Genomic DNA, 5,898 nt, shown 5'->3' on the forward strand with positions numbered 1-5,898 from the left:
AGATCTGTGGTTATAGGAACAACTTCTACCTTGACTCCAGAATGTTCTGGATTGTTCTCTTGGGAATCTGGAGATCACTGACCCATTCCAGGTGAGAATACGCTGTGAAAGCGAACACATACTTTTATAACATTATTAATGACACCTTTGGACAGAGTTAGTACCATTAGCATTGACACTTATAATGGTAAAAGACTGATAACTTCACTGTTTTGTTGTATTGTTCTACATTATTTGTGAAGGACCAGTCACTCCTAGCCTATTCCCATATGTACACATTACAATCCCTGTCATCTGTTGGTCAAGCTAACTAGTACAGTATACATTTTAAAATGGACTAGATGTATACCTCATCTACCCCCCCTCCATCTCCACCCTCTTCAAGTATGCTGCTGTGACAGCCCAATGTTCTTGGTGTGTATTTGAGTCAGGCTCTGTATGTGTGTGCTAGACATGATGGAGCGTGGTCACAGAACCCTTCTTGGTATTGTGTTGCAGTGGACTCAGGATCCGTACAGAGCCTGTCTTAAGCAATCTTGGCTCTGACGAATACACCAGCAGAGTTTCACAAGGTGAGAGAGTGAAGGGGGACTGCCATGGGTGACAGAGAAATATAGGGAGACAATGAGAGAGATGGAGAGGGGGAAAGTAGGTTGGTTGAGTTTTCTGCCAAGTCCAATTAAAGACAACTTGAGTTTGAATCAACATCCCACTCCTTAATCCTTCTTCATACTCGACTCCCCCATCCCACTACATCAGAACAAAAGGAATTGTGGATGTGGCAGTGGTTGTCCATAGCAATGTGCCATGCAGGGAGAGGAGTGGATTGGAAGTTATAGTGTCTGGTTGGAGCAGGGCTGGGGAGTGAATGCATAAGCCTCAGAACAACAGCCTTCCAATCTCTGGGCTGTGTTAGTGTGTGTCTGGGCTGAACATGATGCTGTGCCTTCTGGCCCGTGGCACACTTTTACATAACCCTGCTCCTCTGCCTGCTGCAAAACACACAGAAAAATGCTCAATCACAGAAACTGTCTCTTATTTTAGTTTTTCACCATTCCTAAGCCTTTGGGGAAATGTTTGACTGGTGACCTGCGTTAGGAGTGTAACAGAGGTTTTCACACCCCAGTCAAACCTGTTAGCAGAGATGGGTGTGGCCTCATTCTCCTGGACACTTCCTGTGTTTCACACAACAGAAAAGTGGGATGAAGGAAAGGAGACAATGAGAGGATTCTATTTAAGAAGAGAGCATCCAGAATATCTCCTTTCCCTCCCACCTCCAGTCAACAATGAGGATAGAATAACACTGGCCTATATGCACAGCATGGAGAAACCAGCAGACACACATTAAAGGAAAACTCTGCAAAAACTATTTTTTCAAATTTGTTTCATTAATCCATTGTTGATGTAATCCCAAATTGTTTCACGTGTCAGATATCATGTTTAAAAGATATACAGTACCAGTCTGTTTGGACACACCTACTCATTCAAGGGTTTGTCTTTATTTGTACTATTTTCTACAATGTAGAATAATAGTGAAGACATCAAAACAATGAAATAACACATTTGGAATCATGTAGTAACCAAAATAGTGTTAAACAAATCAATATATATTTGAGGTTTGAGATTCTTCAAAGTAGTCATCCTTTGCCTTGATGACAGCTTTGCACACTCTTGGCATTCTCTCAACAAGTTTCATGAGGTAGTCACCTGGAATTAATTTAAATTAACAGGTGTGCCTTGTTAAAAGATAATTTGTGGAATTTATTTCCTTAATGTGTTTTAGCAAATCAGTGTTGTGTTGTGGTATACAGAAGAAAGCCCAATCTGGTAAAAAAAAAAAAAAAAAGTCCATATTATGGCAAGAACAGCTCAAATAAGCAATGAGAAACGACAATCCAGAAATTGTCCAATCCAATCCAGAAATTGCAACCCAAATAAATGCATCACAGACAGAGTAACAGACACATCTCAACATAAACTGTTCAGAGGAGACTTCATGAATCCGGCCTTCATGGTCAAATTGCTGCAAAGAGACACCAATAAGAAAATGAACACCAATAAGATGAAGAGACTTGCTTGGGCCAAGAAACACGAGCAATGGACATTGGACAGGTGGAAATCTGTCCTTTGGTCTGGATTCCAAATTTGAGATTTTTGGTTCCAACCGCCCTGTCTTTGTGAGACGCGGTGTGGGTGAACGGATGATCTCTGCATGTGTGGTTCCCACTGTGAAGCATGGAGGAGGTGGTGTGATGGTGTGGAGGTGCTTTGCTGGTGACACTGTCAGAATTTATTTAGAATTCAAGGCACACTTAACCAACATGGCTACCACAGCAGCGATACGCCATCCCATCTGCTTTGCACTTAGTGGGACTATCATTTGTTTTTCAACAGGACAATGACCCAAACACACCTCCAGGCTGTGGAGTGCTGGCCTCCACGATCACCTGGCCTCAACCCAATTGAGATGGTTTGGGATGAGTTGGACAGCGGAGTGAAGGAAAAGCAGCCAACAAATGCTCAGCATATGTGGGAACTCCTCCAAGACCGTTGGAAAAGTATTCCAGGTGAAGCTTGTTGAGAGAATGCCAAGAGTGTGCAAAGTTGTCATCAAGGCAAAGGGTATTTTGATTTGATTAACACTTTTTTAGTTACTACATGATTCCATATGTGTTATTTCAAAGTTTTGATATCTTCACTATTATTCTACAATGTAGAAAATAGTACAAATAAAGAAAAACCCTGGAATGATTACTGTAGGTGTCTCCAAACTTTTGACTGGTACTGTATATACATTTGGGGGCTATATGGACTAATGAAACAAATACCAAAAGATTGTTTTGGGGTGGAATTTCCCCTTAAGGCACATAGCCATTAATAGAACATCATCACATGACTATAGAACACTTCGACAAGGGAGGGCTCACTACCCATTGGTTTAAAGGATGCAGGGAAGACGTGTTCAACTACACTTGTTCGGCGTAAACTCATTTCTACAAACAGTGCTTGTGGAACGATTTCAATGAAAGTTTCTGAATGCTAAACGAAACATCAGTGAGTGAGTTTAGGGTTGTGGCATAGCATCTGCAGTGTTTCTTTAAGTGGCATAGCATCTGTAATGTTTCTTTAAGTGACATAGCATCTGCAATGTTTCTTTAAGTGACATAGCATCTGCAGTGTTTCTTTAAGTGGCATAGCATCTGCAATGTTTCTTTAAGTGACATAGCATCTGTAATGTTTCTTTAAGTGACATAGCATCTGTAATGTTTCTTTAAGTGACATAGCATCTGCAATGTTTCTTTAAGTGGCATAGCATCTGTAATGTTTCTTTAAGTGACATAGCATCTGTAATGTTTCTTTAAGTGGCATAGTATCTGTAATGTTTCTTTAAGTGACATAGCATCTGTAATGTTTCTTTAAGTGACATAGCATCTGCAATGTTTCTTTAAGTGGCATAGCATCTGTAATGTTTCTTTAAGTGACATAGCATCTGTAATGTTTCTTTAAGTGACATAGCATCTGTAATGTTTCTTTAAGTGACATAGCATCTGTAATGTTTCTTTAAGTGACATAGCATCTGTAATGTTTCTTTAAGTGACATAGCATCTGTAATGTTTCTTTAAGTGACATAGCATCTGCAATGTTTCTTTAAGTGACATAGCATCTGTAATGTTTCTTTAAGTGACATAGCATCTGTAATGTTTCTTTAAGTGGCATAGCATGTGTAATGTTTCTTTAAGTGACATAGCATCTGTAATGTTTCTTTAAGTGACATAGCATCTGTAATGTTTCTTTAAGTGACATAGCATCTGTAATGTTTCTTTAAGTGACATAGCATCTGTAATGTTTCTTTAAGTGACATAGCATCTGTAATGTTTCTTTAAGTGACATAGCATCTGTAATGTTTCTTTAAGTGACATAGCATCTGTAATGTTTCTTTAAGTGACATAGTATCTGTAATGTTTCTTTAAGTGACATAGCATCTGTAATGTTTCTTTAAGTGGCATAGCATCTGTAATGTTTCTTTAAGTGACATAGTATCTGTAATGTTTCTTTAAGTGACATAGCATCTGCAGTGTTTCTTTAAGTGGCACTTTGAACAGTCACTTGTGTTGTCACATCGTTGCTAACATTTATGCCGAAAATGCTGGTCAAGGAGAAATGTTGTTGCGTTGTTGTACACACGTCTGTTACTATGGTCACCAAGGTAATTGGACCCTCCTATACAGTGGCTGTTCCATAGAATTAGGATGTGTAGAAAGGACATTCAAGTTCAAAACAATGACTGGACTGGCTGCCATATTGGGTGCTTCATTTGGAAAGTTCAATAAATATTCTATACTGCTATATTTTTAACATTTACATTTTAGTAGACACTCTTATCCAGAGCGACTTATAGGAGCCATTAGGGTTAAGAGCCTTGTTCAAGGGCACATCGGCTCGGGGACTCGAACAGAGCTTCTACTAGTGCTGTCACTAGATCTGCTTAAAGCCCTGTGTGTGTGTGTTCCTAACCAGCCTGTATCTTCTTCATCTCGTTGCGGGCACACGGGTCGCTGCACTGGGATGGGGGCATCACCTCCCTTGGCCAGCGAATCAGGTCACTGCTCAGGCTCAGAGTCTCCGGCCACTCACCAATGGGCACGTATCTGTTGCGATCAGCGTTGTGCTGGTAACTGAAGAAGTTGAACCAGCGACCTTTCAGTTACTGGCCCAACCCTCTAACCACTTGGCTACCTTCCCCCTATATGCTACAATGAGAGCAAATGTGTGATTCAACTATGAAATGTGGATACTATGTCCGTTCCAGCCATTCTATTCCTATGGGCTCGTCAGCCCAACTCAGGGAGCTTCATCCACTGTCAGTCCACAGTAGTGGGAATCCTACTGGAGTTACATAATACTGTCAACATTGTGCTGTTCCAACCATCAGTAATATACAAATATACAGATACAACATACAACATACAAATGAATAAAAATGCATACTGACTGGGTTATTACAATGAGACCTACAAAAAATAGTACAAAGTCTGTGGGCTATTGCAGGTGAGGCTGTCTCAGCCACTACCCCTACAGAACATATGTCTCAGACACCCCTAATACATACACACACTCCTATCACAATCCTAACACACACACACACACACACACACACACACACTAACAAACATACACACACTCCTATCACAATCCTAACACACACACACACACACACACACACACACACACACACTAACAAACATACACACACTCCTATCACAACCCTAACACACACACACACACACACACACACTCCTATCACAATCCTAACACACACACACACACACACACACACACACACACACACTAACAAACATACACACACTCCTATCACAACCCTAACACACACACACTACTATCACAACTCTAACACACACATACTCCTATCACAACCCTAACACACACACACACACACACACACACACACACACACACACACACACACACACACACACTACTATCACAACTCTAACACACACACTCTTATCACAACCCTAACACACACACACACACACACACACACACACACACACACACACACACACACACACACACTCCTATCACAACCCGATCACACATAAACACACTCCTATCACAACCATAACACACACACACACATACACACACTCCTATCACAACCCTAACACACACATACACACACTCCTATCACAACCCTAACACACACATACACACACTCCTATCACAACCCTAACACACACACATACACACACTCCTATCACAACCCTAACACACACATACATACACTCCTAACACAATCTTAGCACACACACACACTCCTATCACAACCTTAACACATACACACTCCTATCACAACCCAGTGCACAGTTATATATG

The sequence above is a fragment of the Oncorhynchus clarkii genome, chromosome 1 (assembly GCF_045791955.1).
Source record: "Oncorhynchus clarkii lewisi isolate Uvic-CL-2024 chromosome 1, UVic_Ocla_1.0, whole genome shotgun sequence".
NCBI classification, from domain to species: domain Eukaryota; kingdom Metazoa; phylum Chordata; class Actinopteri; order Salmoniformes; family Salmonidae; genus Oncorhynchus; species Oncorhynchus clarkii.